The following is a 13,211-nucleotide window of genomic DNA, read 5'->3' as shown; positions in this document are numbered from 1 at the left end:
TCCCTGGACCACTCTAAGGTGAAGGAGGCCATCAACATGGTTGTGTGGATTTCCTTATGCACCATGGATTGCTTCATGTCACATCACATGTAAGTCTGTTTCTCATATAAGCTATGGCATCTCTTATGGAGTGCTTTCTTCTTGCAGTTTCTTATCACCTCTCAGTTTTCTTTGGTTTTGGGAAAAATCATAATTTTTTCACACTATTACCAAAATCTTTCAGCTGTTCTTTATTCTCTCTTGTAAGAAATACATTCTGTTTGCCTTAACAGTTTCCTGGAAATCACTGTCAGTGTTTTCACGTGGACTGATAATGGTTTTCCAAGCCTGATGCACAGCTGTCATCCCGGGATTTTTTTTTTTTTAACATATGCTGAGTTAGTTCCACTGTTTATCAAACCTTGTTATTTGTCTTTTTGTATTTTTTTTCTGAAGCACCTATCAAATGACTATTTTAGACAGGGCAACTGGAAGGCAAATACCCTGATTCTATAGATGTCTGAAAATGCCTTACTCGTCCTTCACGCCAACTCAGACTCCAGGCGTAAATTTTGTATTAATTCCAATGGAACAAATGACCAAAGTTGGCCTAAAACAACACAGATTGATTTATTATACCACTCGGTAGATCAGAAGTCCAACAGGGTTCTCATTGTGCTAAAATCAAGGTGTCAATAGGGCTGCATTCCATTCTGGAGTCTCTAGAAGAGAATGTTTCCTTGTCATTCAGGTTGCTGGCAGAATTCAGTTTCTTACGCTCACAGGACCCAGTTCCCCATTTTCTTGCTGTTTGTTAGTAAACTGATGGTTGTTCCTGGTTTCCAGAGACCATGGCATTTCACGGTTCTTGGCCCCTTGCTTCCATCTTTAAATCAAGCAATGGTGGGCTGAATGCCAGGTCACATCTCTCTCTGATTCAGCCAGGAAAGTTCTCCTAAGAAAGTGGAAGCCATGTGGATAGTTCAGGGTAATCTCCCCTTCTCAAGGTCCATGAATGTAATTACAACTGCAGAATCCTTATTGCTGTATAAGGTAACATATTCACAGGTTTTGGAGATTACCTTTTGAGCCTCTGTAGGGGCCATTAATTTGCCCAGGTTTAAAAAGCATTTTCCTTCAGAAATTTAGACACACAGCTTTTTTTCTTCCATAATCAAGAGTTATGGATAAGGAATTTTATGTCAGCTTCATTTTTATCTGCCTGTTGGTAACTTCTTTTCTCTCTGGACGATAGGAGTTTATCTTCTTCCTTGTAATTCTGACATCCTAAAGGTCTAGTTGTGGTAAGTTTTTCAAGCCCTCCTTTTGGCCATCAGATAGCCCCAGTATGATGGCTTCTCAGGTCTTTCTTTACGTCAGGAAATTTTTCCTCTAGAATTTTTTTTGAATGAGTAATCTTCATTCTACTTTTCATATCTACCATTTGGTCTTAGTGAACATTGCACTTAGTGAATATTGATGTGAGTGAGAGATGTTCAGGCAAGGCATATAGATTTGGCTGTCAGGAGAACAAAGAAACAGAATGTGTATACATTATGAAGAGACGAAGCCAAAGGAAGAAGCCAAGAACACTTCCATTTAGGGTTGAGCAGGAGAAAAGGAAAGATGGCCAGTTACCTTGTGGAATGGCAGTATTAAGCAGGAATTGCTTCCAGAGGAACTCTATCCCCTAAAATACCAAGCTCTCCCTCTGAATTTCCATCTGAATTTTAGAATTCTACTTAATTGTAAGAAATATACACTTTTCCCTGAACCACTGAAAAGCAGTTTCCTGAGGCTGCACAATTTGCGACTGCGCTGCCAACTCTGAAGTGCCAGCTGTCGAGATTATGTTGACACTGTGACTGCTGTCATCTCAGGAGGCTTTCGTTCTTTCTGCAAATGTCAACATTCCAGATTTTTCAACTTTACTGAGGAATAATTAACAAATATAATTGTGTGCTTTTAAAGTGCACAATGTGATGATCTGAAATAAATACGCATTGTGGAATGATTATCAAGATCATAATAATTAGCATCCATTGCCTCACATAGTTAATGTGTGTGTGTGTGCGTGTGTGTTGAGAATGCTTCAGATCTACCCTCAGCCACTTTCAAGTATACAACATCGTGTTAACTCTAGTCTCCATGCTGCAGACTAAGTCCTTAGAACCAACATTTCTAATGAGAGTCAAATTAAGCCTCAGTTATTCCAGGCCTCCTTTTCTCCCTACTTTCTCTTGTCTTAGCATTTCTGTTAGGTCATATCTTGAATATTTACAGTGTACTCTATCCATAAGATTTATATGAGGTCCTAGAAGGTGACACTTTAAATTTAGATTCCAGCTCCAAAAAGAAAAAAAGAGAAGTGGGGATAATTGTCTCCTGTTTGAAAACATTGAAGGGAAAAAGATTTTGCTTAAAAACATTCTTCTTTCTATGCCACCTGAACATGGATAATCACTGATGCTCCATGTGGCTGAGACATCATGAGCTTCCCATCCCCTCCTTACCGAACAGTAGTAGGCACTTCCTACCATTTCAACCGAGGAATATTTTTGCAACATTGGCCCCAAACAAATACTTTTATTCAGAGTCAGTCTTCTTGTTCTGGTGATTACAAAAGCAAGGTAGAGAAAATAAATAGGGTCTGCTGTACAAACTAACGTTGTAATGAAGATCTAAATTTGCTCATTATCCCTTGAAACAGCAGTTAGGAGGTACAGAGGGGACGGGATATTGCTGTTCTTCTGCGTACTCTGCAAGGAGAAGGAAGCAATTGGAATAAAATATCCGACAAATAAACTGTTGGGAATTTGTCTGAAGTGTGTTGGCGGTCTCTGCAGGAAGTCTGTGAGGAGAGCTGAAGGCCTGTAATGATGAGGAAGTCTTTGCCTCGGTCTCTGATACACGGAGTACACGAAGGGGGGTCACTGCTGGAACTTCGTCTTTATCTCACGTGCCCTAAAGGGGGCCACGGCTGCCCCTCTAGTCAGCAGGCTCAGGACCAAAAGGTGCCTGAGAAAGGCTTATTTCAGATGTGGTGAATTTTCCTCTATGACTCGTGTTTCCTCTGCACACAGATTTGGTGACCTGTATAATGTGTGCCCGCACCAATTATTTATTCCTGTAAACCAGGGAGTGGCCCCTCAGCAGAGCCTGACCCTGCTGGCTCCCTGATCTTAGATTCAGGAAAGGTACCAGTCTGTCTTAGAATTAAGTCAAGAGGAATAGAGAATAGCGTCACTGTTTCTTTTACTCTCTTGAAACTTTTAACAGTGTTGAGGGAGGGGGATGAATATCTTTGACAGTTTATTTCCAATTCATAATAACCTGAGTGTGTTTTCCCACATTTTCAGAGCATTTTTCTCTTTTCTGAAGACTTTTTCAGACACTACTATGATAGCCCCATCACTCATTAGCATTTAAAAGGGTAAGTTCAGGAGGGTAGAGGTAGATATTCCCTGATTCCGTCTATAAATTATATCACCAGGCGACCTGGGCAACCCTTTGCTTTCACAGCCGACGAGGGTCAGCATTTCTAGCCTAGACCCTGTAGGACCGACAAACACACATATAGCTCTGCAGCAGATTGCACGGGGGAAGTTTTTCTTCTTTTAATCCCCATCACATATACATAACATAAATAATTATAACACAAGTACCGTAACTAACAACACCAAATATAGCAAGGCAAAGGCAGAGAGCACATGGCTTTTGAATTTGAACATGCGTCTCTTTTGAATAGACCTAGGTCTACTCATTCTTTATTTAAAACTCAAAGTTTCAGAGTTTAAATATAGTGTTACTATAGTGTTACTGAAGAGCCCAAAGAATCCACTTGCTGCCCCCCTCCCTTAGTCGTAAACTGCAATGTCATCCACAAGTAACTCAAGAAGAGGGCACCCTGTCTCTTTAAATCATCTAAACAATTAATCTCATGGTAGTAAAACCAGAAACAAAACAACTCACACCAGATTAACCGCTGTCCAGTTCCCTGCCAAAACCTGCAAAACAAAACGATGCTTTATTTTACTGGTGTGCTAAGGCCATTTCACAGGCACAGTGCTAAGAAAACAAATTATATGCATATATAGTCCGTCTATATAAATTTTATATAGGTGGTACACACCCACGAACTACATAGGCTTTGGAATAAAATAACAGATCGTTTAGTCTTCTTGCCTCTTTAATTATAAAATGATGTGTCATTCAGCCTAGTTTTTATTATTTTTTTTTCAGCCTAATTTTTAAAATGTTCAGTTGAAGCTTGTTTCTGGGGTCTCTGACCATGGGACCGTGTAGCTGCCTTACACAGGCGCTGACCATTGCTCTGCCCACGCAGCTCTGGGGCAGCACAGAGCAAATCCCTCCCTCTTCTGCGGTAGGCACTTGTGATGCCACTGTGTCACATATGTTTCCAATTAATCTCCTGCCAGGCTATCTGATTGAATTACACCATCACTGATATGTTTTAAAGGCTTAACTGATTTGAAGCCTAGCCGTAGGTTAAACACTGTTGAACCATCAAACACCAAATATATGTTTAACATAAACAAATCATTTCACAGATACAAACATGGCTAATGGGGTGCTAAAATAAGGGAGGTAAATGCCTTTGTCTTATTTTGTCCTTATACCCGAAACATTATTGGGCACATTTTTTCAATACTAAAAATCAGGTACAAGGAGAGTTTTCCATTTATTACAGTATAGACAAACAATCTGAATAATTTAAGCTGTGTTTACAGGGCACAAAGTGAGGTTCAGATTTCATAAATATTCATGATGAGTGTGGGTAAGCCATCCAGATAATTCAGAAACCATCCTACCCCTGAATGGTTCAATTTGCTAGTATAGAGAGAACCAATTTACCAGATAATTATGACATTTCCACTTTACCACTAAGTATGGAACCAAAGAGGAGAAAATACCTCGTTATTTTTTTTTAATCTTAATTCACACTGTTGTTTCAGTTTGATTGTGTGGAATTATGTGGATTTGCTTATTAAAGGAGATTATTCAAATCCCTAGCCACTGTTTAAAACGTGATGTTTCTCTTTCCTTTCATCTTCTTCTCATTTTTCTGCCCTTGGTATGGACAGTATGCAGGAGACACCAGCACTGAGGTCTTAGTTCCCTGTGATTCCATCCAGTTAGGTTATCTAGCACCTGGTGACACTGCTCCCCAGAAGGCAGGGACACTTGCTCCTGGGGGAAATTAATGGTTTCCTTTACAAGGGAATTCCAGAATAATAGGTCAGCTTGTAATTATAAGGCGAGTTGAGAAGGATGTAACAGAATGACATTTAAGATTTAAGCCAAAACTTTAAAACTCCTTTCCCTTATTTATCTCTACTAACTGCTTCTTTTTATATTAAATTTAATTAATTGTTTTATTTTATTGAAGTATAGTCAGTTACAGTGTGTCAATTTCTGGTGTACAGCATAATGTTTCAGTCATACATATACATATATTGGTTTTCATGTTCTTTTTCATTATAGGTTACTACAAGATATTGAATATAGTTACCTGTGCTGTACAGAAGAAATTTGTTTCTTATCTATTTTATATATAGTGGCTAGTATTTGCAAATCTCGAACTCCCAACTTATCGCTCCCCACCCCTTTTCCCCCTGGTAACCGTAAGTTTGTTTACAACTAACTGCTTCTTTCAATAAATCTGTTTAGCAGCTAGAAAATAGCTATACAAGAGAAAGAACTGATGAGAAATTATTGGTGGACAGCAACAGGAAGGAAATGTTTCAGTGTGATAATTACAGATAAGAACTATAAATGTAGTTCTCAGATTCAAATCTTGTGTTTTGAACATACTAATGAATGTTGATCTCAGATGGAAAACTTAACAGCACTTTTCTTCCAAAGCCTTGTGAGTTACACATGTGTCTCCTCTGTTTTATCTAGTATTTATTGAGAGGCTGTTGCCACAACAGCACAAAGTTAGACAGTCTGATATATGATGGTGGATCAGAGCTTCTCCATCTCAGGAGGCAGCAAAGCTGTGAGAAATCCAGGGACAGCATCAGACCTCCCCGGTATGTTTCCACAGTGGGTGACAGAACTCTGCCATTTCCTCCCATGAGTAAGAATGGCTGAGCCTTTCAAACCCATTTTCTTGCCAGAAGAAATTCTGCTTGTTACCCTGGGCTTCACATATTAAGCAATGGTCTGAATAGAGCTCCCTAACAAATCTGTGAGAAGGGGGTCTGGTTTATTTTTACAAAATTCAGAATCATTGCTTGAGACTGGTAATGAAGGAAGAGTGGGAATGGGATAAAGGACTCGGTAACAGTGGGATGAACAGGAAGGAACAAAGTGAAGACAACTGAGAAAGTAAACTGGAGCAGGATATCTTAGCATCTGGGAGGCTGGCAATAGTTTGTTGTATCTGTTTCTCTGCTAGTGAGTGGAAAGCTCCCTGAGGGCAGGAACTCTTCCTTATTTGTGTTTGCAATCTGCCATAGGGAAGTGAAATGCTCCCCTCCCTCTGCTCTCCTTCCTTCTCATAGCCTTCCTCTCTTCCCCAGGGCAGAGATGTTGCTTCTGCATTTAGTCTGAGTTTACAGCGTGATGGGTCATATTGATCGGTAGACAGGGTCAGCGATCATACTCATCTGCGGGTTAGAAGCTAAATGAACCGAAAACAGTGAGCTCCCACAGAATGGCTGGAAGGGGCTGGCAGTTAATGGCTTAAAGCCTGGTAAATAAGCATTTCAAATGACAGCAAGTAGCATATTCACGTTTGCTGGATATGAACCTTTGGCCAGGTACACAGAATCACTGTTGAATCACTGTTGAAAGACTGTATAGATTCTCTGTTATAATATGGAAAGATCATCTTTCAAAATAATGTTTTAAAAATTCTTAGATTTGTTGCTAATGTACATATATATAGTTGTCAGAAACAAATATTTCACTAATGTTTTAATTCATTCATTCATTTAAATATTTATCAAGAGCTTATTTCATCCATTCATTTACTCCCTTACCTGTGCTGTGCAGAACTGAATGTTGTGCGTGCTCTGTAATGCTCCTCTGAGACATCGAGCTAGACCCTGGTGACTCTCAGACGGGGCTGGCATCGTGGCTGTGCAACCTGTGTCATCACACAATGCCTCACACTCAGAAGAGACCCACACCTGGTTTAATGCTCTGTTGTCACTGTCTGGAAAGTCTTATACTTTTTTTTTAACAAGGGACCTCACATTTTCATTCTTTACGGGGGCCCACAAAGTATGCAGCTGGTACTGTCTCAGAGTCAAGATAAGGAAATTCAGGGAAGATTGCCTGAAGGTCAAGGAACCACAATTCAATTATTCCTTAAAAAGCCATTGGATAGTAAGGATATAGACAGTTCACAGAGTCCTCTTGAATCTCAGTATTTAGAAACTAGTATATCCTGGAGTTTAGCCAGGTATCAGGTAGGCAGGCTATGAAATGTGAGAACCAGAAAGTCAGCAGAAAAGACATTGACTCAAGGAAAGTCCAAACTCCCAAATATGTGAGCTTGGAGTCGTTAAAACTTAAAATGAAAAAGAATAAGGATCCATATTAGGAAGACATGGTCTCTGAAGCAGTTGCCTGTCCCCGCTTTTGTTTTACTTTAAATTTATTTTTAAATGTTACTGTGTGGAATTTCACACATCGTATGTTGGAATACTAGTGTAATAAATCTCCCTGTACCTGTCATCCTGCTTCAATAGTTAGCATTTTCTCAACTTGTTTCAATCATCCCTCCATTTTTTGTTGAAGTAGTTTAGTCCAAATCCCTATATTTCATCCATAAATGATTCAGTACTGAAGTCTAAAAGATAAAGATTATTTTTTAACATGACTTCAACACCATTGTTACACCTAACAAAATCAATACTTTAACAATTATTTAGTGTTCAGCTCATGTTCATATTTCTCAAAGATGCTTTTTATTAAGCTACTTGTTCAAATTAGGATCCATGCAAAGTTTGCATTTTTTGATATTATGATATGTCTCTTTGAACCAATCACATGTCCTCCAGTCTCCATTGTTTTCATATTATTGGTGTGTCAAAATATCTAGGTCATTCGCACTGTATAGTTACTCATATTCAGAATCTTACTGATTGCATCCTCATGGTCCTCTGTGCCATGCTCCTCTATCCTCAAATTTTTTTCTGTTAATTGATTTTAAATTTGGGAGGTAATTAGGTTTAGGCTATTTGGGTGGCAAGGAATTTCGTAAGTCATGCCATATATTCCCTTTATGTCACATTGGGAAACATAGTGTCTGGTTGTCCCACTTGTAGTACTGTTAAAATTGTGTTGGATATTGTCTGGTCTGTCCATTTCAAATTTCTCCACTGGCTTTTCAGATAAGAGCTTTTGTAAAAGATTTTTTTTTTAACTTGTAGGTTTATTTATGTATTTTGATGGCAGTACTGGGGATTGAACCCAGGACCTTGATGCATGCTAGGTACACACTCTACCACTGAGTTATACCCTCCCCTCTTCAGATAAGAGTTTTAACAGCCATTGATTGTTACTGGCTTGATACATTATTTCATTAGAAGTTGCTATCATTCCTTCTGTTTTTTATTAGCTAGAGTTCTTAGCTAGAAAAATTTTCTTTCATCATCTCTTTATTTACCATATAGTGCAGTTCATTCTGAAAATTTGGTATTAATGTTCAGTTTTTCCTCCTACTCCAAGTTTTCTTTCCTTTCTTTAAAAACGCTTTTTAGTATAATATATTTGTGCTCCAACAACCTTGAGTAGTGATCACTAAGCGCTTTTGTTTTTGTTGTGAATTATAAACTCATGGAAATTTAAAATATTAGTTACATTTTAATCTACTGCTGTCATTATTTTTGATACTGCAGTTGTCTGACCTATGGTTTGTGTGTTCTCTTAAAGCAGGTTCCTGCCCCTCTTTGACATGTCCCCTGTAGTCTGATATCTTTCTCCCTTTCTGACATAAGATGTCTCAGATTCACCTTCTGTCTTTTCTTTCCCAGGCCTAGAATCAGTTATTTCTTCAAGAATCCCTCATCATTTTTATAGGAAATAGTATTTAGAGACCATGCTCTATGCTTCTCTTTTGAATTTTTCTTCCCTTTTGGTAGAAGCTGATACTGGCAGAACTTGTTTGAGACCATTTGTGTATGAATATGGTTTCCTCTGAGCTAAGAATATCCAAGAAATTTGGGGATATTGTCCTGACTATTTTGAGACCAATCTAAGGATAAGATTTTGTCTATACAACTAATGTAATACTTGTTCCATTTTCAGGAACTATTCTATATTTAAAGAATGAAGAAGAGAGATAAAATTAAGAGAAATGTCTTTTAAGTTCTCTTATTTTAGTCTTGTCTTTTCTACAGATTCTTTACAAAAAAAAAAACCAAAAAACCCTCATGATAAAGAGATTTTGTCCTAAATCAGTAAGGGTCTCGCACTAAATAAACATTTAATATATTATGTCTAATTTTTTTGACCACAGTAAATGAAATTACAATATAAACTCAGATTCTTGATGCAAGAGTTGATAAAAAGGAAATATTTATTTATGGAAAATGTTTTGGTTATTGGCTGATGATGACAATGATTCACACTCATCCTTGTGGCAAAAGCAAGCACTTGTAATGTAATTAAGCAGCACTGAGGAGCTAGAACTATCTCACGGAAATCCCTTGACCTTAGCAAACCCAGGTACTTGACAAATATGCTGGCAGATGTTTGTCCACAGCCATTTCAAGTGTCACATGTTGCTCCATTCTCTTTTCTGATCTGCTAGAGCACTTAGTCCATGTAAGACACAATCAGGAACAGTAAGCAAAGTCCTGGCAACAGAAATAGCCAAAGCCCTTTCCTCTTCTCTTTCCCCATTTCCAAGAACAGATGAAAACGTGTGCTTTGTAACAAACTGGTGCATATTGACTGACCGCAAACTTTCTTTCTGTCATAGAGTCAACAAGGGTGAGACATTCACCTGACCAGTCACTATGGAGGCTGAATGGTTTGAATGGGAATACCTAACTACATTTGCAAAACCTATCAAGATGTTTCTTTCAAATGAAATGTTTTAAAATTTTTTAAAGCTTTTCTAAACTGTTACCTCTTGGTTTAAGGCTTAACATGTTTAATATTCCCCTAAATCTCCACAAAAACTACAAAATTTCAAAGACTGTAGAAATATTCTTTTTCTCTGAATTCTTCCTCATTAACATTAGGCTCTCTCCTTGTAAATTTATCTGTCAATCATGTACCTGATTTCATTCCACAATACTTTCAATTTCACTTTTCTTTGTTGTATGTAAAGTTTCTAGTCTTGTTTAGTAAAATAACTTTCAAGATCTTTTTCATTTTAAAAATAATTCTATAGGGCTACGTTATCACATTTAAGTAAATGAGATTTATATTTTTACATTCTTTCAAAGGAAAAGAAGAGAAACATTGTTAAATTATTAACTCTTTGTCAAAATGCTTAAAAATTCTCTGTGTTTTTATTTATCAGATGTTTTTAATTGAAGTTGTTTCTTAAGAAATGGATTCTTTGTGAAGAAAACTTTGAATTCTCCTTTTATCTATACATTAAACAGCTTATGCATCTTTTATTTCTTTAATTTTAAATGCCCATATTTTACTCTTGGGTACTTTCTATGCAGAAGCTCCACAACAAGAACAATGCTTATTCTGCAATTCTTTATATTACAGGTGGGTAACTATTCAAAAATTATTACAAGCCGATGATCAAAGTCTAATACAAGCTGCTGTGCTACAGAGTAGATGATGACATATTCTGGCAGGCCAAGCTTGGCCAAGTCTCTTTGCAATTTAGATGCTATGATGAGAACACAGAAGCAAGCACAGACATAGGTAATAAAGCCAGACCCTTGAATATTGACAAGCCCGTGTTCCAGCCTGATGAAGAGAACTCAGCTCTTGAATCCAAAGGGTAACCATCCACCTTCTGGAAAGAACCAGGAGGTACATCTTCTTATTGATTTCTCTCATTCTCACACATAGTTCACATAGTTGCTGATTTGGTAGAAAACTGAATGCACCTTGAGCCAACTTAGAGTATTACTTTCATCAATTTTTGAACCCACACCAGAATTTAGTGTGCAGCCTGGCCTCTATATAGTGCAGTATTATAGTAAACAACATTTAATAATTCCTTTGTTCTCAAAGGTGTTGGGGATTGAGCTAAGATCTCCACCATCTCCTTGAGGGTGGTGTGAACTGCCCGGCAGGTGTGCGCTCATACACGTGTGGCTAGGACACTAGAGCCCAGCACAGTTGCTTTATCAGTGTCACCTTAGGTCCTAGTTCATATTTATTGGCAGTTAGTAATTTTAAATTTCTTTTTGCCAGATTAAAGAGTGACAAGCGTATTTGCGCATTTAAGGAGGCAACACAGGGATAGGAAGGGACTCCAGTTTTATGCTTCCAATATCACTTCTTACCATAACCCATTTCTGGCTCTCAGTTAGAAGTTCCTCTTGGCAATGAACTTGGCACCATCTTGAGTAGTTTATACTTGGAGCCTTTAAGATTCAGATTTCTGAATTGGGTGCTGGTGGTGGTGATGGTAGTAATACAAATTCAGTAACATGCTTTTCACATCACTTTAGTAAATAATATGATATTGTTTTTATGAGCAATGGTTGGAAGATAATGTTGCAATTTAGTAGGAACTAGCAAGAAATCAAAATTGTAAAAATTAGTTTCCTTCTGTAAAATGAAGTGGTTGGATAAGGTGGTCACCAAGGTCTCTTGTTTTATTAAGATGCTGTAATTCTAAGATTCCATTCTGTATATAAATGAGATCATTAATTTGAACTCACAGCATTTATTTTAAAACATATATTTTAACACATACATACTTAAGATCCAGGTCCCTGTAATTTATATTATGCTATTTCACTCGGTGTTGTTATGGCTGAATACTGGAATAATTGTAGTTTACCAAACGCTCTGGACTCTCTCATGATTAAATATGGTATATAAACATAAGAAGGATTATTATTACCTGTGATTACTTTGAATGAATGAACAACTCAGCACACGTATTCTTAATCAGAATATAGACTTCACTAAATGGTTTTGACATCTTACTGCACCTTAGTGCTGTAGACATTCTGAATTAGTAACTGCAAAAAACATAGTCAACCTATTATATGGGTCAGTTACAAGTGTAATGAATATATTGTAAAGCACATTTTAATGTTAAGACCTCAGTTCTCATCTGATTGGCATTCTCTTTCTCCTATTTCCTGAAGTGAAAGAGATTTAAACCTACTACCTAATACATATAATCAGAAAATGTAGATATGAATTCAGATATGATGTCCAGCATTTAATTTTGTGTATCTCCATAGTAATTTCATTTCTTTCATTCCATTATTTCATAACAACAAATAAAACACATTCAGAAACCAATAAATATGATAAAATCCCAATTTCTATTACCTATATGGAAGAAAACTAAAAAATGTTGGCAGGACATTAAACGCCTTTCACAGTCTACGCCCAAGCTGTGCATAAGCTTCATTTTAGACCACTCCTCCACATTTGTCACTGTTTTAACCACGGTACATGTTCAGTATGTATGACTTAGAATTCCATACTTCCATGATGATCTGCCTCTGCCTCTCTAAATGAATCCTTTCTTTTTGTTCCCATTGTACTTACATTTCTGTAATTGCACTTACCACTGTTCGACACAGTCGAGTTAATTGTGTAAACTTGTGTTCGATCCAGCCATGGAAACTGTCATAATCAGTATGCCTCAGACTTCCCTTCCCTAGATAACTAGTGTGGCACCTCCAGCATCCCTCAAGACCTCCCACTATTTTGGGGAGTTCCTTAGAGATGTTTCACATGTTATTATGAACACAGTCCTTTCAGATTTTTATATAACTGAATGCACTATTTTTTGATTTTTAAATTTTTTTATCTTAATTACGTCCTACCATGTGTTGCCAAAGTGATTCTATCTAGAAAGAAAAAAGAAAAAACAATCTAATGACTTCCATGTTTAAAATTCAAATTTTTGAACCCCCATGGAGTACAGCCACACTCCTTAGTGTGACATTCAAGGCTCTCCATGACCTGGTCTTTATCTAATTTTCTAGTTTTGATCTGACTATTTGCTGTCTTGAAATTTATACTCTAGAACTATCAACCTGCTTTTATTCTATCTACATAGCGTATGCTTCCATCCTTTGTGTTAT

The sequence above is a fragment of the Camelus dromedarius genome, chromosome 13, assembly GCF_036321535.1.
Source record: "Camelus dromedarius isolate mCamDro1 chromosome 13, mCamDro1.pat, whole genome shotgun sequence".
In the NCBI taxonomy this organism is placed as follows: Eukaryota; Metazoa; Chordata; class Mammalia; order Artiodactyla; family Camelidae; genus Camelus; species Camelus dromedarius.
This window is presented reverse-complemented; position numbering follows the sequence as displayed.